General features: G+C 34.9%; 1 protein-coding gene across 2 annotated transcripts in view; it reads right to left on the bottom strand.

Moving 5' to 3' along the window:
- The window catches only part of NAALADL2 (N-acetylated alpha-linked acidic dipeptidase like 2), a 1,034,250-nt gene that overhangs the window by 151,627 nt on the left and 857,310 nt on the right, over positions 1–25,313 (bottom strand). The window lies entirely within an intron of this gene.

Here is a 25,313-nt window from a genome sequence, read left to right as displayed (position 1 = left end):
GAACTCGGGTCGGCCATGTTGGCCGCTTGTAAGGCGAACGCCCTACCCGCTGTGCTATCGCTCCAGCCCTCCGCCCCTCTCGGAGAGCCCGGCAAGCTACCGAGAGTATTCGATATGCCAGACACAGTAACAACAAAGTCTCCAATGGAGACGTTACTGGGCCCACTCGAGCAAATCGATGATCAACGGGAGGGCCTTTACCTTTACCTTACCTGCTATCGTAACTCTCTAGCCCCAAATGTAAATTTCTAAATACTTAATTTCTATTTAAATGCCATCTCATACCAATGAGCACCTACTATAGCCAGATGTTCTCTTTTCTCATTCCCTATTGAGAGAAAAAAATCATTGTTTAAATCACTTTATCAACCATTCACTCTATCACTGTCCTCCTGTTGTTCGTCGATTTGCTTGAGTGGGCACCAGTAACATCTCCATTGTGAGACTTCTCGTTATTGTTTTTGGCATATTGAGTAAGTCATCGGTAGCTTGCCAGGCTTTGCCGGGTGGTCAGAATACTCTCGGTAGCTTACTGGGCTCTCTGAGAACGGCGGAGGAATGGAACCCTGGTTGGCTTGGGTAAGCCTCGTGCAAGGCATACACCCTACCTGCTATGCTATCACTCTAGCCCCTTATCAAGTATTAAATTATTAAGCATTACATTAAATGATATCAAGCATTAAATTATAAAATATAAGGATAAAATATGAATGGGTCATCTTTTTTTAATTTTGTTTGTTTTGGGGCCACACCCAGTGATGCTCCTGGCTCTGCACTCAGGAATTACTCCCGGAAGTACACAAGGAACTACATGGGATGCTGAGGATTGCAGCTGACCTGGGTTCAATCCCGGGGTCAGCTGCATTCACGGCAAGCACACTACCTGCTGTGCTATTGCTCGAACCTCTGAGTTGTCTTTTCTAAAGTTGCTAATCATAGATACATTATTTGAAAAATGATGCATATAAAAATACTTAAAAGGAAACATTTAACAAAAGATATATTATTACTATTTGAAGAAAGCATTAAGGAGACTTCATAGAAACTGTTATTAGAGAAAAGAATTAACATATAACCTAACATCATATAGGAACTATATTGCAGAATACTGTTCTGGCTTGATTTTATTGAAAAATATAAGCTCACAAATGTAGAATGAATGTTAAATTCAAAAATAACCATGTCACATTCTTCAGTAAAAGTAGTGGCTCTGTCAAGAATGATCTCTTCTGATTAAATCAACTATGTATGTTGTTTAAAGGTATATGTTATCTGTTATCACTGTTTCTGCCTCTCTATCAGGATATATACTAGCAATGCCTTTTTGTGTCTCCATGATTGGGTAAAGCCATATGACTCTACTCATGCAGATGTTGATGTATGAATAGAAAGAATCTGTCACTCACTCACAGAAACAAAATTACTTGTTCATTTCACTCTTCCCTAGTTTAGAGATTTTAAGGAGTGCATTTATATGGGATGTAATTCTAATGGGTTCTATTTTGCATATATATCATTTTAAGTCACTAAGGTTTTGGATGTCCTTATTATAGTCTTTCACATCTATTGTAATATAAAAATGAACATTTGGCTTATGAAAATAATATCACCTAACTTCTAAATACTTAGTTTATGTATGATTTTTTTTTTTTGCTTTTTGGGTCAAACCTGGCGATGCTCAGGGGTTACTCCTGGCTCATGCACTCAGGAATCACTCCTGGAGGTGCTTGAGGGACCATAATGGATGCTGGGAATCGAACCTGTGTCGGCCATGTTGGCTGTGTGCAAGGCAAATGCCCTACACGCTGTGCTATTGCTCCAGCCCCCAATACTTAATTTATGTATTAATTAAGTACAATGTTCTGGTAATAAAACACACATTTATAATGGGGAAATCAGATACTTAGTATTTGCATCAAATGATCATCTCTGAATTACTGATGATGAAGCAACTATGTATCATCTGTCTCTGTGTGCCAGAGACAGAGAGATAGTATAAGAGTTAAGGCCCTTGCCTTGTATTCTGCTGACCATGGTTCATTTCGCCAGCACACCTGTGGCTCCCCAAGCACCATTTGTGGCTCCCCAAGTCAATTCTGAATAACCTCTGCTTACCACTAGATGTGACTCAAACTTCTCCCCCCCCCAAAATGAAGTGCCTATGATCAGTGTATCATCTATGCTGTATTACAGTCAAATATGTTTAACATCAGTGCAAATAAGAACTGAATAACAACTTCCTCCCTGTTATTATGGGAACAGAAAAATGTGATAAATGGTAGCATAAACCAGAGGGTCAAACTAAGGAGAGAACAACTTCATGAATCAATGTCCTGAAGAAAATAGAGGATTATTTTATACAAGGAGGCTTAACCATATGTATTTATGTAAGTCATTTTGACCTCAATTTTAGAAAAAAAGATGTATGTAAAAAGCTGTATGTAAAAAAGGTGTATGTAAAGTAATAGATAACAGATATTAGATGATATTGAGGACTTAAAAGTAATCCTGTTAGATAGGATAGTGTTTTGAGTACTTAGGGCCATGTGCTTCTCTTTTAAATACTACTTAAAAATGAAATAACTTTAAAGAAGGTCAGCATGTTAAAATAAAAACTCTAAGTCTCTAATATTTGTTATTATAATAAATACCTGTTATTATAACAAACAAACATCAATTTAAAGATTCTGAACTAAAATGTAAACTAAAATAAAAGTGTTAGTAAAAGAAAAAATGATGTGAATTTAAACAGACTAATTCACACTTAGTTACATTTAAATCTTAAGCTATTCTTCTAGTCTACGGTCTAAAAAATTAACAAATATTAATTATTTTAAAGCAAGTTATCTTTGTCCATATCTTCATGTAATCACCATCATGACATTGAACTACTTCCTATTAGACGAGTCAGCTCTGCACTTTGATGCTGTTTCCTGCCAACTGAAAATCAATAGACTCACCCATCATTACCTATTCTAAAGAATGTATTGATTTTGAAAGCTCCCATTTTGTTGGTTTTAGAATGCTTTTCTTATACTGCCTTGGGAATTTGATTTCTTTATGAACAACTGGGAGCATCCTGAGTTCTATTTTGTCCTTCAGTCTGATTTAAACCAATACATTCCCTTCCCATTTTCCAGGAACATTGCCTCCTTCTCATTTCCTAGAATAAGCTATACTCCACCTTTCTACAGAAACTTTTGTCAGAATAACTTTATAATTTCTTTTACTCTCCATTTTTAACTAGATGGTGTAGACATGCATTTAAAATAAGGGCCCCCTCAACAGACAAAGAAAACAACCAAAATTTCCCCCAAATTAATTTTCCAGAAAGATTTTTTTCTAGGTACCCAGCTGACTTGCGTACTTTCTACAAGTCTACCTGTATTATATGTATGCTCTATTTAATCTTTTAATCTTAGCGCTTACTATATTTATCCCATAGTCTTTCAACTCAAAGAGGAAAGCAATTCTTTTTTTTTGTTGACTGCTATATCCTTTGCAACAAACACAGCACAGCACAAACAATGCATATAATTTGAAGATTCACTTAAGGACTTTTATTTGTTTGTTTATTTTCTGTGAGGGTCTGCACCTGGTGGTCCTCAAGTCTTATTCCTGTCTCTGAGCTTAGGGGTCATTCCTGGCATACTCAGGGCACCATATGCGGTGCTGAAGATCAACTCACTAGCTCTAGTCCCTTAAGGACTTCTCTGTGTTTGACACATGAAGGCAACAGACCCATGTACCAATGGCCTGTACCATTTCCATTTTCTACATAATTAGCTGTTTGAACCTATAGAGAATCTGAGTAAATACTTCTCATAAGGATGAATGGAATTGAACAGAAAATAATTTTGTCTAAGTCTTATCAAATCTTACCTGCTGTAACAGATCTATAAAATGATATTTTTAAACAGGATGTCTAATTCTCTCAGCACTAAAAGTCATTGTAACTATGATGTTAATTTATTTATATTGTTACTGTGATTAATATACTTGATGGCAGTAACAGACAAACCTTCGAGAGCACCAATAATATTGAGTCAATAGATACTTATTGGACAAGGATATATTAATTCCAGTCGATATCCCAATAAAGCTTTTATAGAATTTGATAAGGTAATCATCACACTGATATGGATTAATTAGACAAGAACAGTTATGATAGTCTTTGGATATAATTAAGAAGTAAGAAAGTTGAACTGTCACAAAAATATGAGTTTTAGAAACATGAGACAAAATAATTTTATAGAAGTGTAGAAATATACTAAGAACCATGATTAAAAAAACACATACAGATCTATTCATATGTGGGAATTTGGTATATTTTTTTTTAAATGTGATTGAGGTAGGACAGAATTTTCAACAATAAAGTTAAAAACTGGGAGCAAGAAGTGGGGAAATAGTGCAAAAGGCGAGAGCTATTATTTGGCAGGTATGAGATCTCCAGTTTGATCACAGTACTGCATAGCCTTCACATCCCAACCATGACCAAGCCTAGTGTTGGTGCCCATAGGGCCACCAGCCGAAAAGCCTGGCATTTGAGGTGGAACAGTGAAACCAACAGATTTTTACAAATGGACTGAGTGTAGCTGGAAGCCCAGGCCTCTGAGCATCTCTGGAGAAGCTGCATAAAAGCAAAAAATATATAAAGCCTTAAATAATCATCATCATTTTTATCATCACCATCATCTGTCACACTGTAGCACTGTCTTTCCATTGTGGACCAGTAAGATCTCCACTGTGAGACTTGTTGTTACTGTTTTTGGCATATCGAATATGCCATGGGGAGCTTGCCAGGCTCTGGTGTGCGGGTGGGATACTTGCTGGCTCTCCGGGAGGGATGGGGGAATCAAACCTGGGTCAGCCATGTGCAAGGCAAACACCTTACCCGCTGTGCTATAGCTCCAGTCCACCACCATCAGCAGAGTAGATTAAATATTTAAATGTCAAAGAAAAAAACATCAAAATTACTTTCTTATGTCATAAACTTTCTTAAAACCCCAAAAATACTAAACGAAAGGAACAGATTACTAAGCTGAATCACATCAAAGGGAAGAACTGTCCACCAAATTATGGACAATTGATTTTTTAAATGATAAATTGAAATTCTAGTTTATAAAAGCTAAGGGCTATAAGATAGTTCTTGGTTCAACTACACACTAGCATATGGTTGGAACTGTCTCAATCACCACAACATATGTCCCACTAAGCACCTCTGAGGATAGTCCCGAAGTCCCCTGTGTATCACCAGCAATTTCCCAGAGGCCCCACGCACTGCCAGATGGCTCAAGTAATCACCATTTGGAAAGCAGAAATACAATATTCAAAATGCAAAATTGTCAATACGCATATGCAAAAGTACTCAACTTTATTATCTATCAGAGAGAGAAAATTATCATTTAATTCACAGTTAGGCAATATTTATTCACATGATGTAGACGATTAAATATGTATATTAAATATATGTATATATGTATATATCTCTCTAAGTTTGGTATACAGCGCTATTAAAAATTGCAATGAATGACGTTAAGATTTGAAACTACCAATTCAATAAATTTATCTCTCAGTAACTAAGCCTAAGGTCACTTGCTGCTGCAATAACTATTCCAGGAGAATCTTGCCTATGAAGATAATACTTTAAACTAATGAATAATAATTATTATGACACAATATATACCAAATATTAGTGTGGCTCTCTGTGTAACCTCTCTTCCCTCTAAATATTATTCATGCTTATTTGGACAAATAAATCATCAAATAAATTTCCTTTTATCATACCACTCTATATTTCATTAGCAATCATTTCTAGGAGTTAAAACACTCACATTAAAATTTGAGCCCAGACACTCACCCCCAATGATCATCTTATTTACTATAAACTTAATTCAGGCAGTATTTTACTATTATAAAATTGATGTTAGGAGCTTTGTTTAATTAAAAGATTATTATTGGGATAGTCTTAGGTAGACATCACAGTTAATTATTCTAATATATAGAAACACTTAGAGTGTTTAAATATTCATGGCCTATGTATCAGAAATGCATTCCTTATTATTGATGCTCAGGCCACTATTAGACAAGGAGACATTTACAAAAATTTTCACAACAGTTGTTGGAAATGACCAAAAGTTCACCAACAGAAGATAAATACATAAATCAATCTTGGTATAACTAAGCACTGAAAAGCTTTATTAAAACTACAATGATTAATATAATTGATAATGAGAAAAAACACTTCATTTTAATATCAATCAAAATCTGTGCTCTCAGTGTAAATACTTAAAACCCAACTAATATGTAACATTAAGGGAAACTTAAATGTATCTTTGTTCTTCTGAATGAATATTATGACTCTTGATTCTTTTTCAATAGTCTTTGGACTTCCTATAGAAATTCACTTCACTTTACTCTTTATCTCTTGGTTTCAAAATAGATATTTAAATCTCTATCATGGGTCTATCTGTGGTAAAATACTGATTTTTTTCTCTACTTTTAAAACATATAGTTGGATTCCTTTTCAAACACATAATAAAAATCCTCTTAACATTGGCTGACTTTTGAGTTGAGCTCATCTCATTTGATGAATCTAAACTTTTCCTATGAAAATTGTGGGTGATAATATCTTTACTTACATAAAATTGAGGACTGAAAAATTAGAGTTGGTTTTGAGTTTTGGTATTCTTAATAGTCTATCTTCATTGCTTTTATTTATTTGCCTACAGATTTTGAATAAGCAATAAAGGTATTATTTCATTTATTGAATCTGTGATTTTATTTCTACAACAGCAAGTCTCACGGCACGTTAAAGAAAGTATATATTATCATATATCTGCCTTCGGAACCACAGCAAATAATTAGAAGCTTTACACAGCAAATAAATAACAATGTTTTTTGGGTCTTAATTTCCATATCATCTGTATATTGTTTTTCAGTAGTCTGTTCAACAAGTAATTATGCTCTGAAACTAAAATAGAAAATAAAACTGATTTTGTTCCAATCATCAGAAGTTTTCATCTTAGTAAAAGATAAATATTAATAGCTCAGCTTAGGAAGGAAGGAAGGAAGGAAGGAAGGAAGGAAGGAAGGAAGGAAGGAAGGAAGGAAGGAAGGAAAGAAGGAAGGAAGGAAGGAAGGAAGGAAGGAAGGAAGGAAGGAAGGAGAGAGTGGGAGGGAGGGAGGGAAGAAAGGAAGGAAGAAGGGAGGGAGGGAGGGAGGGAGGGAGGGAGGGGGAAAGAAAGGAGGGAAGAAGGAAAGAGGGAAGAAGGAAGGAGGGAAGAAGGAAGGAGGGAAGAAGGAAGGAGGAAAGGAGGGAAGGAGGGAAGAAAATAGGGAAGGAAGGAAGGAAGGAAGGAAGGAAGGAAGGAAGGAAGGAAGGAAGGAAGCTATAATGAGAATGAATCTCGAACACATCAACAAATAATTTTTATTTTTCTCATTTTATTTTTCACAGTGATGAAGATAAATGAGAGCCCAACGAGCAACTGAGAGTATTACGCCCACAGAGCAAAGCCTGGGAAGCTATCCATGATGTATTCGGTATGCCAAAAACAGTAACAACAAGTCTTGTTACTGGTACCTGCTCGAGCAAATCAACGAACAACAGGAGGACAGTGCTACAGTGCAGTGCTAGATTTCTCTCATTCTTATATCACTCATTTTACATAATTTTAATGACTTTTTCATAGTAATACATTGTTCTTTACTGTAGGTACATTTTACTATATGTGATAAATGATCCTTACTAGTTGACTGAGAGAAATGTCATCTAGAGAGATTCAATAAAGTCGAAATCATTATGAAAAGTAGAAACAAATTCATTTAGTATTTTCTCAGACCACTTGACATAAAATTATTATTAGTTTGTCTTTTTGCTTCGAAACAACTGCATTTTTATAAGTGTCTATTCTTTGGTTCCATATCCACTGTCATTTAGTATATTCACTCTAGCACAGTATCCCCCATCACCATCCTCTTCCCACTGGGCAATCTCTAGTCTGATTTACTCAAGACCATCAGAACAGATACATTGAATCATAAATATTTTACCTACTAAATATTGTTTCTTCAAAGCATTTTTTTCTTAAATATACATCATGAGTTACAAAAATTGCAAAATCAATACATTAAATGAAGAAATGTTAAAATTTTCTAAGAAGGGAAACCTGAAAAGAAACAAGCATAGTGGGCTGGGAATATGTCTGGCAGTAGACATATGTGTCACATGCCTGAGGCCCTGGGGTTATTCGTTTTCTTTTTGGTGCAACACCTGGTAGTGTTCAGGACTTAAGCCTGGCTTTGTGCTCAGGGATCACTCTTGTCATCGGTCAGGGGACCATTTTCTAAGGCGAACACTCAGAGGGGAGAAGAAGGGGAGTGAAGGGGAAGGGAGGGGAGAGGAGGGGAGGGGAGAGAAGATAATTCACTGACTCAGCTGTTTGTGAGAAAATTATGTAGGACTATTTGTGTTACTGCCATCCAATCACATTAGTGCTAACAAGATATTTTATACAGTAGCTGAAATAAGATAGAGTACCTGCTAGTGAACAGATCTTCAGAAAAAAAGGGATTTTGACTATATTTTAAATCCTTTAATAAGTCAACAATAGGATTGATCAGTGAAAGTAACGAAGTGACATATTACAGTGACAAAGAAAGAAAAGAAGAGATAAATTTCCTTCCAGAAAACTAGAAACTGCTAGAGGAAATCTGGCATATGGAAGAACAACTCAGTGGTACACAAGAACCACTTATTGAACTCATCTCAAACCTACCTCAGTGTTAGAGACTGACATTATGGACACTTTACCATTGATATATTGAATTTACTCTAACAGAATCTTGAGAAAAATAATTCAAGGCCTATTCCCAAATTCTTAGACTTGTTCAACTTCTTGAAATGATATACAGTTTATCCTGAACAGGTTTTAGAACAAATTGTCATATAATTTACTTTGAAAGCAAAATATTTTAACTTAATTGAGAAAGTAGCTCTCCCATAAATTTATGCACATAGATCTCAATAACCAGAGAAGCTGTACATGTGTAATCCACAGTACCAACTGAGAAAATATAGCCATCTTGTGGCAAATCTTAAAATTTCAGATGCACAATCTCTAGGATTGACCACATTTTTCCAAACACAATTTGGAGTCATGGGCTTGATTATATAACTAATTTTTTGAAATTAAGAAAATTTCTTTAAGGTGGAAACGTAATTCTCCCTGGAAGGTTCTAACGGTGAAAGGCCTGGTGAATTATTGCCTTCAGAGCATTAGGTCTGCTCTCTGAGTTTTCGCTAAAGATGCAGGAAGAAAAACAAATGAATCAGACTCTGACTCTATCTTCGTGTTCATTGCCCTGGACATGATAACCTGAATAAGATGTTTGTTTCTATGGCATATAAATTCACTGTAAGGTGGGGTTCTGAGTAATTTTTCAAAAACAAATCTCACGTATTAGATATTTATTGGATACAATTTTATTATTTGGCTATAATAAATTATTTATAAATTGACAAATGCTTTGTTTAGTCATGCATTTTGCATTTTTTCTAATTAGCTGTGTTTTTTTATTTTTCTTTTGCAGTGGTTGTGTGGTCAAACCCTGCAGTGCTCCAGTAATATTCCTGGCTCTGTTTCCCTCTAAGATCAGGGACGAGACAAGGATGGTGACTGTCTTCACTGCTGTCCAATATAGTACTGGAAGTACTTGTAATAGCAATGAGGCAAGAAAAAGATATTAAGGCATTCAGGTAAGAAAGTAAGAAATCAAGCTCTCACTATTTGCAGTTTATAGTATACTATACTTAGAGAACCCTAAAACCTCTACCAAGAAACTCCTAGAAACAATAGAATTGTTTACTAAAATTTCAGGCTATAAAATCAGCACCCAAAAATCCATGGCTTTCCTACAGGCAAATAGTGAGAGAGAAGAAAGTGACATGAAAAAAAAATCCTGTTCACAACAGTGTCCCCAAAAATCAAGTGCCTAGGAATCAGCTTAACTAAAGACGTAAAAGGCCTGTACAAAGAAAACTACAAAACTCTACCTTAGGGAATAAAAGAGGACACAAGATAATGGAAAGATATTCCTTGCTCATAAATCAGGAGAATTAACATTGTCAAAATGGCAATACTTCCCAAAACATTGTACAAACTAAACGTGATCCCTAGAATGATACCCATGACATTCTTCAAAAAAAAAAAAAAAACGGAGCAAACACTCCTGAAATTCAAATGCAACAATAAACCCCACATATAGCTAAAGCAATTCTTGGGAAAAAGAATATGGGAGGAATCAACCTCCCTAATTTCAAATTCTACTACAAAGCAGTAATAATTAAAATGGCATGGTACTGGAACAAAGGCAGAACTGTAGGCCAATGGAACAGGGTTGAATATACTAACATCTTTCCCCAAACATGTGATCATATAATCTTTAATAAAGAAGCAAGAAATGTGAAGTGGAGCAGGGAAAGCCTCTGTAACAAATTGTGCTGGCAAAACTGGACAGCTACATGCCAAAAAAAATGGCCTCAAATCTCTATGTAACACCATGTACAAAAGTAAGATCAAAATGGATTAAAGACCTCAACATCAGACTGGAATCCATAAAGTTTATTGATGACAAAGTTGGCAAAACCATCCATGATATTGAAGCTAATGATATCTTCAAAGATGTCACGCCACTGGCCAAGCAAGTGAAAACAGAGATAGACAAATGGGACTATCTTAAACTAAGAAGCTTCTGCGCCTCAAAAGAAACAGTGACCAAAATACAAAAAAAGTCTACAGAATGGGAAAGGATATTTGCACAAAACCCATCCAATAAAAGGTTGAGATCAAGGATATAAAAGTACTGGTTGAACTCCACAAGAAGAAAACACCCAACCCCATCAAAATATGGGGTGACAAAATGAACAGAAATTTCTCTAAGAAAAAAACCAAATGGCCAATAGGCACATGAGAAAATGCTCTAGATTACTAATCATCAGGGAGATGAAGATCAAAACAACAATGAGATATCATCTCACACCACAGAGACTGGCTCACATCCAAAAGAAGAAAAGCAGCCACTGTTAGCAGATGTGGTGAGAAAAGGACCCTCCTTCGCTGATGGTGGGAATGCCGACTGGTTCAACCCTTTTGGAGAACAGTATGGATGATTCTCAAAAAATTAGAAATTGAGCTCCCATTTGACCCAGCAATATCACTCCTGGGATTATATCCTGGAGGGGCAAAAATTACAGTCAAAATGACATCTGCACTTCTATGTTCATTGCAGCTCTGTTTACAATAGCCAGAATCTGGAAAAAACCTGAGTGTCCAAGAACAGATGACTGGTTAAAGTCACTGTCACTGTCACTGTCCTCCCATTGTTCATCGATTTGCTCGAGCAGGCCCAGTAACGTCTCCATTGGAGACTTTGTTGTTACTGTGTTTGGCATATCAAATACATCACGGGTAGCTTGCCAGGCTCTGTTGTGTGGGTGAGATACTCTCGGTAGCTTGCCGGGCTCTCGGAGAGGGGCAGAGGAATCAAACTCGGGTTGGCCATGTTGGCTGCGTGCAAGGCAAACACCCTACTGCTGTGCTATCGCTCCAGCCCGACTGGTTAAAGAAACTTTGGTATATGTACTCAATGGAGTACTATGTAGCTGTTAGAAAAGATGAAGTGATGAAATTTACATACAAGTTGTACTACATGGAGAGTATCATGCTAAGTGAAATGAGTCAGAAAGAGAGAGACAGACATAAAAAGATTGCATTCATCTGGGGAACATAAAGTCACAAAATAAGAGAGTAACACCCAAGACTAGCCAAGATATGTACCAGGAGGGTTCAGTCCATGGCTTGGAGACCAGCCGCACATGCTAGGGGGAAATGCAGCTCAGATAGAGAAGGGGGCACCAAGTAAAGGGTGTTGGGAGGATCCTCCCAGGATAAGAGATTCATGCTGAAAGTAGACTCTAGACCGAACATGATTGCCACTCAATGCCTCTCTGGCAAACCACAGCACCCAAAAGGAGAGAGAGAACAAAAGGGAATGTCCTGCCACAGAGGCAGGTTGGGATGAGGGGATGGGGGTTGGGAGGGATACTGGGATCATTGGTGGTGGTGAATGGGCACTGATGGTGGGATGGGTACCCCATCATTATGTAACTGAAACCCAAGCACAATAATTTGTAAGTCTAAAACTGTACCCCAAGGTGTTTCACTAATAAAAATTTAAAAATATATATATTCCTGGCTCTGTGCTAAGGTATGATACTTTTGCAATGCTTGAGTAACCAAGTGTGGTGCTGGAGATTTAAACAGGTTGATAGGATGCACGGTGGGAAAGTTTGCCACTGTATTATCTCTCCTCGTCTAGCCATGTGTTCTCAATAAACAGTTTTTTGATGCACGCTCCATCATTTAGTGTCACAGAATTCAATGTCACGTATTCTTCCAATTTTATACGTTTCTCTTACACACTCACTCCTTCCTTTGTATATTAAACCTGGTGTTAATATTTCCCATACAAATAATTGCAACTATTTGTTCTTGTTTCATGAGTTTGCATCTCTAATAATTCAATTTCTAGGTCTGCAAAATGAATAATTACTAATATTAAAGCATTTAACAAAAATATATATTTAACTGATAAATTAATGACAATATATTTGTTTTAGTTTACATGTACCAAGAACAAATTTCAGGTTTTGAAGACTGCTAAAATTGAAAGTTCTGATAGCTATGTCATATATCAAATGCAAATGGCTTTTAGACTAAGAGATATTAAATAGGTACATGAATAAATTCAGGCAATCAAAATGAAGAATATTTTAAATACATAGTGTCCTAATGTCTGTACACATATATTTATTACATTGGAAATAACAGTATTGGTTAAAATCTAGATCAATTTTGAAATAAAAAGATAAGACTATTCTGAATTAGTTAACTCTTGCTCAATAAAGAAAATCTTTAAAAATGTATTCCTTGGGAACATAAAATAAAACATCTAAATAGCCTGCCATATACAGAGACAAGCAATCTGATGTTTCTAATTCAGATGAGATGTCAACCTTTTAAGAGCAGATAGAAACCATTTGTTAAAGTACATTTAAAAATATGACATTGATTTATATTTTGAATCAAAGTTGCTATGCATAAATTGTTATTCCCAGGTTAATTAAGTTATTCCATGCGCTCACATAGCTTCCACAATAAACAATGAAACTGGTCAGAGATTCAGTTGTGTTTTGTTGTTGTTTGTTTTTAATGATTAAACCATCTTCTTCAATGAAAAGAGATACAAAGGGTAAGCCTTTTAGATTCAAATTGGCAATCAGGCAGATCCAATAATCCAATCAGTTCTAAGTGGTTTTCCCAGGATCTAATTTCCAACAGCGCTGCATCTAAGTGTGACCGTGGTATTTACCTTTCGATATTCACCAAGTGGGCAAAAACAGTAATTTGCTTCACAAATACGGCAAGTCTTCTTACCCACTTATATCCATTTAATATTCACAGAGTGCATTGAAGATGAGAAGGAATGCAGTGAATAAACTTATTTTATGGATCTTCCCCACACAACATTTCATTCCTTTTTTCCCAGATCTTCTTTATTACCAAGTAATTATAATGACTAGCCAAACCATAAGGCTTAGAAGTCTGTTAGAGGAAAGGTTTTCATTGGCTAGTACTGATATTTTTTCTTGAAGCATTAAGTTATGGACAGAAATACTATAATTAGATTCAGATATTAGGTAGTAAACACTGTCAGTACTTGCAATGAATACCATTTTGTAGTAACCACATAGTATTATGAATGCTATGACTCCATCACCATGGGAAAAATAGGTAGGTCTGAATGAATATCTTTAACATCTTTTTTCGTAGTAATTATTTTATACAAATGAGGCCTAACACAATTATCAGTTACTTCTTTTTCTTTTTCTTCTTCTTTTTTTTATATTTATTTATTGAATCACTGTGGGAAAAGTGACAAAGCTTTCAGGTTTAATTCTTGATCATGCAATGATCAAACACCTTTCCCACTCATCAGTTACTTCTCTGTTTGTAAAGAATTGTTCAAAAGTAAGTCCAATTCAGGATAAAATCGGAGTTAATTTTGTTGGGGCTTTCTAAAAATCAGTGTCATGGTTAATATAAAAAAGTTAACAAAACAAATGTGTTCTCTCCTGTGTTTGACAGAATTGGGTACAGATAAGATTCAAGAACAGCAGGAAGCCTTTTCTTTTTTCTGTAAAAGAATTCCAGTGGCAAAAATGAACAATAGAGAAAAGTCAGAAGTGAGATGATAACTGATGACTAAATTTGGAGCTGTGTTTGAGCCAATTCTGGATCTTGCCTCTTCTAGATATGTTACATGAGAAAAATAGAATTTCTTCATATTTTATCAAATATCATTACTGGGAATCTTTATTAACTACAAATAAAATATGTATTGATATTATAACTTTTGAAGGGCATGCAAACTGTATTATCCTCTTCCTTGCCTCCTAAAATACAAATGAGTGGTTATAATACTGTAATTTTATTTTTATTGATAACAGTACATGTTTATGATTATTTCATTTTATAGTACAAAAATAGATGCTGAAGAGATAGTACAGGGGTCCATATGGTCATCTTGGGCATGGCTGACAACAGTTTGATCCCCAAAACAAAGTCAAAATAAGGACATCCTCTGATCATGTTCAGGAGTGGTCTCTGAGCACAGAACCAAGAGTAAACCCTGAGCACAACTGGGTGTGACCCATCCCCAACTCTCCAAAAATAGTAACACAAAAATACTACTCTTCAAACTCCTCTAAATGGTCCAAAATTGTTGTAATTTAAAATGAAATAATTTTATACATTTAAATTGATGTATAGTGAATAAGTACTGAGTAAAAATAAGTATTGGGTTTATATCACAATAATATTCACACAAAATTTTCTGAAATTTCTTCAAACCTAATTCTTCCTCATGTCCTAAATTTTAATTTAATGTCATAAAATATTAATCCAGAGTACACTAATTTTATATTAAAACACCAATTGCAGTGAATTATTTAAGAGGGACATTGCATAATTCAAGGATAGACTTTGTAAGATGTTAAAAAAAAATTCTGCGGTTTCAGTTACTTTCTCTGATGGCAGTAGCACCAGAACATAGACACAATATTATTAATGATAAAATACTATGATATTAAAACTTTTAAGAGTAAGAAGACAAACAAATATTGATTTGGGTTCAGTTTCATACAATAATGATTGTGAGATAAAACTACTGGCATCAAATCTTAATATCAAGTTATTGGTATTAAAATTGATGTCATCCTTCATTTTCTATTGTGTAACTATAAATATCACTAAATGATGAAGAAGTAAAATACAGATCTGCTTTATCTGCTAAAAAATATAAAATAAAATTGATGTCATCATATGTGTGTGCCTCTGTGTGTCTGTGTTTGTGTTTATGTGTAATGTTTGCAGGTGTATGTTTAAAGGAATCTTTTATTCCTCACTGGTGGGCACATTGAATGTTGAAAGGTGTAAGATAATTAAATGCCATGATCAAAGTTTGTTGTAAGAGATTCCAAAAACTGCCAGATTCTTCTTACCTTTTGTGTTACCTTAGGCATATATTTTAGTAAGTCATATTAACCTGTAAATTTTACATTTTTAAATCATACAGAGGCTTTGCTTTAACTGAATGCCTGTGAAGGATATATGATCTGCCCATGTAAAGCTAATCTATCATCAAAACTAGTCTGTCTTTTCTTTCTGCCATTCTATTGCACTTTGATATAATCAAAGAGTGTTTTGAAGACATGTGGTATATCTTATGCAGTTAGAAAAATGCAGACATTAATATTATTACTACTAATATTAATAAATTGCTGCTGATAATATCACTGTCAATTTATTGAAATAGTTCTAGAATGAAAAGAACTTATAGTTAGAGCATACAAAATCCACTTATCCTGAGTGTCACTTTATGGGATGCTGACTTCATGATTTCAATATGAAAACATCAATATACAGTTAATATCCTTTAAAATTGTCATTTAAAAATAAGTAAAATAAAAAATTAAATTGTCATTTTATTTACAAGTTACCATAGGTCTTTCATTAGTATTTATTATATATAGTAATGATCTATAGTAAATACATGCTGTCATTCTTAATGAACATATAAAAAAAAGTTATGCTCAGAATTATAGCCTTTCTACTTATTCCTATCTGAAGGTACTCTGATATCTCTTTTAATATGCAACAACAAAATATCTACTTAGTTGATTAACTTATGTTGTAAAGAATAATCCACTTTTGGCAAACTTTGGGCAAAAAAAAGACATGTCTTTAAAAGTTGCAATATTTGTGTGGTATAATGAAAAACAATAAACCAAACTCTGTAGGCAAGAGAAAACATAGTACAATCTTTAACCTCAGTAAAATTAAGATATTGAGTTTAATTATTCATGTATGAAGAAAACACACACCTATAATAGCTTCTTTTCAAAGAAGAAGAGGTTGCTTTTAATATTCCATCATTTCCCTTGAGTAGTTCCAAGAAACATCCTGGATTAGTAAGTATAATTTCTACTTTGTAGCAGAAACACAAACTTGGTGTATTTTCTGGTATTTACTTATGCAATAGAAGCACAGTGTAGACCTCTATGGAGACAGTTTGCATCTACAACAATAAATTGATATAATAGAAAAACAATTCCAAAGTGTTTTATAAATAAGCACAAAAGCTCTAAACCCACAGTTTCAGTACAACCTCGAAAGAAATAAACACAGATTTATTGAATATCTCTAAACTTACTTTTCTAAATAGAATACAAAGTATCACATGTTATCAAAATAATTTATCAGTAAAAAGACAAGATGTTCAAATTTCCTCATTCATATTAGAAATCACAGATTCCCTAGGCATTTAAAGGATACACCAGGAAATCTATCAGCTTCGTGGAAATAGCATGTAATTTTCTTTATAGTATAGGAAACTAAAAAAATATAGTTAACTTCTTTTGTTTATATAAAGTCACTGAACTATATATAGTCATACATATATCCATATATATGTAAATGTATTTAACCTATAGCTAAAAATACCATCTGAATAGAAAAACTATTCAGTACTTCAAATTCTTTAATAGTTTAAGTTACAATTCTTTAAGAATCTTAACATTTGGTACAAGAATTTTATTTTTAATTATATATCAATTTATTTATTTTGACTTTGAAGCCACACCAAGTGCTCAGAGCTTATTCCTGACTCTGTACTCATGGGTCACTCATGGTGAGCGAAGGCACCGTATCAGGTGCCCAGGATTGAAATTGCTGTTAACTGCTTTGGTCACATTCAAGGCAAATACCTTGCCCATGTACTGTATCTCTGGCTACATACAGACATTAAAATAGTGATCTTTGAAAATAATTAAAAATTGTTATTTCACATACACAAAAATAATGTGTAGGGAATGAAATATTAAAATACTAGTAATATTACATTCATGATAATATATTTCTCTTAGTCTATTAATCAATATAATTGTGGTTAATCATTTCTAAATTATGACTAACGGCCAAAAGAAATTGATATTAAGCTAGTATAAAAATCAGAAAAATTGCAATGTTTTCCATCACTAAAGACGACACCATTAGTCTTTATCTACGGCACAGCAAATTGAGTGAGAATTGATAGATATCAGATATACCACATTCATAAAACATGAACTATATAATAGTTACTAGCATTTTATTGGATTGTACAACTTTGTCTAAAAAGGATGATGGAATAACTAACAATATCCCTACTAAGTCTACTTTGGGATGCCATAACATGTAAATAACATTTGTAAAAGCTTTCTATTTTAAGATTATGTTAAAATAAATTATATTCATGTAAGAAGAATGTTATTTTAAATCTATATCAAGTTAAATTTCTTGTGTATATCAAGAAATTTACTAAAATATTTTTAATAATTAAAATATTTTTCTTTTTAACCAAAGTGAAAAAACAATGAAAGAACTAATTAATAAGTACTTTTTCAGGAAGCTCACAAGAAGGTCATTTTCTGGTTTCCATGGCACCACAATTACAACATAATTTTTGTTTTACTGTATGTAGCATTATTATCCTGGGATTTTAAGATATAATATAGCATGTTTTGAATTCTAGAGGATAGATACTACTGATATGTGAGTAGGAGTGATATACTTTTCCTCTGCTACCCTGATGTTCTGTACTCACACTTGAGTTTTAATTTCTTTTCTTCTAAATGTGGTCATGGTGTTTTGATTCATTTTGTTTAAAATGCAAATTACTGTGAATGAGAGAGAGTTTAGCCTGCAAGGCACTTATTTTGCATGCAATCTTCCTGGGTTTTAGCCTTGCAATTCATCTGGTTCTCAAAGTACCACCAGGAGTGATCTTTGAGCACAGAGCCAGGAGTAAGCCCTGAGCATTGCCAGTATGTGACCCAAACCACCCCTAAATACAAATTACCAGTTATCATTTATTAATTGCTTATTAGGAACAAATGTTTAGTAAGATAACATAAATAAAATAAATTATATCTAAAGAAATGGGTAACAAGCCATACAGAACTCTTTTATTTTTATTAAAAATGTTATTTTTGTATAAGACTGCTCCTCCCAGACGGGCCATAACCATGCCCCCGACTCTGTGTCAGGCTGTTTTCACTCCAGGCGCCCTGTAGGGGGTTGGGGGAGAGCCCTCCCCACCTCGGGGGACCCAGCCCCAGCAGCCAAACTCCACTACCCAACCCCCACCTAGGTCCAGACCAATTTCCAGACCACATGGCCGCGAACACATCATAAGACACTTCTTACACATTTCCCATAGTTACCACACCATATTTGATGGAATTCAGACAGTAAGCGACAAATCATAGAGAATACATAAATATATAAATAAATATATATGTATATATATTCTATATATATATGGGCTGGAGTGGTAGCACATCAGGTAGGGCACTTGCCTTGCACGTGGCCCACATGGCTGACCTGAGTTCGATTCCTCCGCCCCTCTCGAGAGCCCTGCAAGCTACTGTGAGTATCCTGCCCACAGGGCAAAGCTTGGCAAACTACCCGTGGTGTATTCGATATGCCAAACACAGTAACAAGTCTCACAATGTTACTGGGCCCACTCGAGCAAATTCGATGAACAATGAGAGGACTGTGACCGTGATTTATATATATATATATATATATATATATATATATATATACACATGACTCTTGGAGAGCCCGGCAAACTACCAAGAGTATCCTGCCTGTATGGGCAGAGCCTGGCAAGCTCCCCGTGGCGTATTAGATATACCAATACCAAACCGGTAACTATAACAGATCTCATTCCTCTGACCCTGAAAGAGCCTCCAATAGTTGGGAAAGGCAAGTAAGGAGAGGCAGTTAAAATCTCAGGCCTGGGACGAATAGAGACATTCCTGGCACACACTCAAGTAAATCGAGGAACAATGGGATGACGGTGATACAGAAAAATAACCTAGAACTGAGACTCAGAAACGTAATAATGAAACAAAACTTTTTACGTTTAAAATTTCATGGCTGTGGCTAAATGGATAAGAGCATCCTTGGCATCTCAGAGGGCAGAGTCCCAGCTCCAGGACCATATGGTCCCCACACTGCTGAGAGCTCTACCCGAATAATTTGTCAGAAGCAGCCCCTGAGCACTACAAGACCAAAAGGGAATTACATGCTGTTTTCCATAGCAGCTTCACGATTTTATAGTCTCAAAAACAGTTGAGAGGATGGATCCCAGGGTCTCAATATCCTAACCAACACTTATCATATTCTGTTTTAATTTTGTGTGTTGTTTTTTTTTTCAATTTTGCTAAGCATCTTAGTGGTTGTGAGATGGCTGAATTATAATAATTTTCTGATGGCTGAATTATAATAATTTTCTTTTTAATATTATATATATATTATATGACCCACTCCACCCTGAATTATTTTTTCCTTTTTCCACTTTTTTTCTCTGCAAAGATGTTGTCAGAGTAATATCACCTACATAAGAAATATTGATGAAAATATTTTATAATCTGTGCTATCTCATTCAGAACCACTAGTCATATGTGGTTATTAAAAATGTCAATTGTCTGGGCTAATGATGTACCCTACAGAGGGTAGGGTACATGCCTTGCACATTATATAAGTTTGATTCTTGGTACCTCATATTGTCCCTCAAGGATCTCCGTGACTGACTCCTGTTTGCAGAGCCAGGAGTAAACCCTGAGCAATGCCAGGTATGGTCCAAACACCAAACTAAATTCTCCCTTTTCCTTTGTCCTTTTTCCTTTTCCTTTCCTTTCCTTTCCTCTCCTTTTCTTTTCTTTCCTTTCCTGCCATACCCAGAGATGCTCAGGGGTTACTCCTGGCTCTGCACTCAGGGAATTATTCCTGGCGGTGTTGGGGGACCATATGGGATGCCAAGGATCTGGCCTCAAAATACAAAACTTTAAAACCAATTAGAGAACATGAATTATGGCTAATAAGAATGAAAAACTAAAAGCCATTTAAACTTTTATTTTATTTTTTAACTTTTATTTAAAACATGGGCTGGCTGGAGCAATAGCACAATGGGTAGGGCATTTGCCTTGCACTTGGCTGACCAGGCCAACCTGGGCTCAATTCCTCTGCCCCTCTTAGAGAGCCCGGCAAGCTACCAAGAGTATCCCGCCCACACGGCAGAGCCAGCAAGCTTCCTGTGGCATATTTGATATATCAATAATAGTAACAACAAGTCTCACAATGGAAATGTTACTGGTGCCTGGTAGAGAAAATCAATGAACAATGGGAGGACAGTCCTACAGTGCTATTTAAAACCCTATGACTAATTGTTAAAATAAATTTAAATTTTTCTACTTTGTGAACCTTAACACCATGTATACATTTGTCATATGTCAAAATCATACTCTCTTTCTCCAAGTGAAAGCCATACTCCTTTTTAAGTAGTTCAGTAACATCAACTTTGCCCAAGAGAGGTATAAGAGTTATTTTTTGGTCCACACTCTGCTTCATATTCTAAATTAAGAGAGACTTACCTAATGTCATTAATCCATAAAAATTTCCCTCAAGTCTGTCTTCTGTTTTCCAAAATATGTATCATTTCTCAATACCACTAACAATGTGCCCTTTAAAAATCTCTCAGGGGGAACTGATTGACATTAAGAGAAAGCTGAAATTTTCTAAATTCCTTAAATGTCACTTCTCTTGTGAGATATTCAAATGTCCTCGTAGAGATGGAAGCTCAATATTTTGGATTATTTTATATTGAAATTAATTCCTTGATTGTTCATTCCCTTCAACTTATTTCTGTGTATATTTTTTTCTGTATTTCAAGTGTCTTGCAACTATAAACCACATTTGGCTTATAGTAGGCTATTTGAATGCTTAAATTACTTAAAACAATTTATGAGCTAAATGTTGAAGGTTTAGATTCAGAACTAGAGAATTCCTAGGTGTAGAAAGAGACAAGCATATTTCAAAGCATAAAACCATGGTGATTTTTATTCAGTTATTAAAGGATTAAGCAGCTAAGTTTTATATTGGTATTTCATTCATGTTTAGTCTTTAGAGGAATTAGTAGAGCATCTATGATTTTTTTTAAAAAATCATGCTGTTTTGAAGGCGATTATAAAGAATAAGAAAACCTCTTCAATATAGATTCATCATGTGTCACCCTTCAGCAACTTTGTACTGTACCACCTGACTGTCTAGAATCATGATGAATTATACCTTTTGGCCTCAATATTGAGGCTCATTCATTACTTTCTTTGGTTCTATGCTTTATATCAAAAAGACAAATGCCCAAACAAATTCAAACTTCATAAAAATTAGAAAAAACTAATAACAACATTGGGAAACTATTTTCAAGGACTAGGACATGCACTGCAATCCCATATAGAAGAGTGGCTCATTTATTGATGGATTTTTTACCTCAGAAAATCACCAGTTGGGATTATGGTGCTGCAGTAGGTCAAGCTGTACCTGTGAGGCGAGTGCATCATCAGCCTGGTGGTGCCTTCAGACTTTCAGATACCCCAAAATTGCTACTCTACCTTTGGCCAGACCCCAAAAACTTGGGGCAACGTTTACCAAGAAAGTAAACAGCCAAAAATTAGGTATGTGGGAGACACACCCACAAACCACCTCTGGCTCAGCTATATAATTGGAAGCAAGGCCTCTCTGGTTCCTGATCGAACTGTTTAACAGCCATGATCGCTGAGACTCAGAGACAAATTTCAGAACCCAGCAGCTTTTGGCAGAGATGTGTCCAGTCCCTGCAATGGGTTAATAGCTCAAGACCACCCCGGTGGGGAAAGAGTGTTGTCACTCCACCTGCTCCCCCTTGGCAGCTTGGTGGTTGCCGTTTTCCAGAGGCTATTGGACAATCAGGTTTGGGCCCACAGTGACGAGACACACAGGGCCTCACAGGATGGGGGTGGAGCTGGTCCTTTCCTCCCCACCCCAACAAGACCCTGAGATGCCACCCACAGACAGCCTCTCTGGCTCCTGATCCAGCTGCTTAAGGTCATGATCCCAGAGACTCAAAACAAATCTCGAAACTCAGTGGCTTTTGGAAGAAATCCCTCCAGATTTAATTGTCAAAATTTTGGAATTTCAAAATCTTGCAGTCACTACTCTGGCCACGCAACATCATATGTTAGTCATAACCAACAATAGAAAACAAATTGTCCAGTGTTGCTTTTTCGGCAGATCTGAGGTGTTGGGGTAAAATTCCAAATAATAATGGTGGATCTGTTGTCAAAATATTGAATATGATCAAAGTAGAGAGAGAGTTATGTGGAAATCATCTGCCGTATAGGTAGGGGGAGGGTGTGGGATGGGGAGTATATTGGGGTTTTTGGTGGTGGAAAATGGGCTCTGGTGAAGGGATGGGTGTTTCATTGTATGACCGAGACTTAAACCCGAAAAGTCTGTAACTGCTCTCACAGTGTTCAATAAATAAAATTATAAAAAAGGGGTAAAAATCTAGGGGGAGTTCATGCCCAATTCAATCAACCTAATCAATGGCTGAATAAATAGCAGTACTCCTACATAAAAAAAATCACCAGTTATAGATATTAACTTTCCAATACTTGTAAGTTGCAGTATAGTTTGACATAGGTTATATTTATGCTCAAGTAAAGTTTCTAGAACCTAACTACCTAAAAATGAGAGTAGGTTGTATTAAAAAAATACATATAGTACATGTGTACATTTATGTGTGATTAGTCCACATGAAATAGGTTAGTTTGTAAGTTATGTTTTGTACCTAATTGCAACTTTTATTAGGCAAAATTACAAAATTTCAATGTTTTAATTACTTCTAATTTCTCAAAACTTGCTTAATGTATGTATCAGTGATATATAACATCAATATGATTAGCTTTATTTTATGGACTTTTCTCACATTTCTATAATCTGTCATAACTGACAATAATTCCAGCTGGATAATATTTATTTTGAAAATTCAAGCTATTCCTATAATATTACATGAGTATGTAAAACTGTGGTTAAAGGCAATGGAAATTGAGAGCTGGTGAACAGAATAGAGTTTCCAGGGAGGTGAAGGGGTCAATGGGAAGGACCTTCTGCAGATTGGAGGTGGGGGGTCACTCTGGTGGTGGACGCAGTGCTGGATCAATGCGTCCAGTAATCTATCATGAATGGTAGTGGAAATCACCCTCCAAAGTTAAAATATAAACACAGTGTATATTATGACAATTCCATCATTAGCCTATGAAAACAAATAATATAAAGATCTAAACTATTCACAAATTAAATATTTATAATTTGAGCACAACAATTTATTAGTGCATTCTCAGCATTTAGTTTGTCTGTATTTGTCATATCTCCTTTCGGCATTAAGGTAAAATTAAAACTCAGAAAATAGTCTAAGATTTTCTTTAAAGGAGCAGAACTAATATAAGTTTAGTGTCTTCATAAATATACATATCTACTCAGATAGAGATAGTCAGATAGAGATAAGACTTTTAACTCTCCCTTTTCCCATTCCTTTTCAGTATTAGGAATACAACTAAAATGTTGAATACTCAGGAATTATCATTTAGTATTCACTTCTATTTTAACACTCAACAAGTAAAAGAATGTTGGATGGTGAAAATGTTAAACAAAACTAAATTAAGGAACTCCGAAAGAGATTAGAAAGAATGCATTATCTATGAAATTGTTCATATGCTTAAAATTGAGATAAATTTTAAACAAAATGTAATTAAAATTCTTCTTATTTCAAAAGTTAAAAAATGATAATATTCTTAAATGTCAGGGATAGACAAAGGATTCTAATCTCTGAACACTGAGATTTTTCCATTATTATTTGTTCATTTTTGTTCATTATACATGCATTTCTTCATTCTAGAGAGAAAATAACCTTACAAAATATCATTATGAAGATTAAAGAATGATTCAATTTTTAAAGTTAGCATATATATTGTTAGATATACTAAAATGATAATATTCTCTACAAATTCCCTTCCCATAAATCAGGTTATGACAAATAATGCAAATAGTTGGTAAGCTGAAAAATTTATATGAAGTCATTAATGTCAGAAACCTAAATTTATTTGCTCTAAAAATATAAATATTTGTGATGTTCACCATGTATAAGCCATGTATAAATTCACACCAAAAAAACAGAAAAAATAAACTATGATCATCATAACAGAAACATCATAATAGTCACATACAGTCTAATGTATAATTAGATATGTTATATGTGTTCCTTAAAATAGAGCCATTTTTACGACAACCAAAAATCTGTTGAACAAATACCTTAACTATTGAAACAAGACTTTGCAGATACAGCAATCAAAAGACCTATATTTTGTAATTGCTCTAAGTCAAAAGTGAGAGATACATGTGAAAATATGCCATAAATCTACTTTCATAATAACAGGGAAAATTGTTTTATTGAAGATTGAATTTTGGAGGCCTTGCAGATAGGACACAGGTAATAGGCTTCCTTCCAAGTACCCAGCTCTAGTTCAATCTCACCACCACTTACGGTTCCCTAAACTCTTGCCAGAGTAAGATCTAGCACTAGCAGATCGAGTATGGCCCCCAAAACAAAACCAACCAACTCAAAACAATAAAAATATAATTTAAATAAAAATAATAATTTATAAACCCTAATTGACCTTTTCCTCACTGGTGAAATAATTGTTAAATAACATTAAATCTTTTCTAGTATTTTCTACAAATGAAAATATTACTCTTTTCTTCATTGGT

This window comes from Sorex fumeus, unplaced genomic scaffold, assembly GCF_029834395.1.
Source record: "Sorex fumeus unplaced genomic scaffold, SorFum_2.1 ptg000010l, whole genome shotgun sequence".
In the NCBI taxonomy this organism is placed as follows: Eukaryota; Metazoa; Chordata; class Mammalia; order Eulipotyphla; family Soricidae; genus Sorex; species Sorex fumeus.
This window is presented reverse-complemented; position numbering and strand designations above follow the sequence as displayed.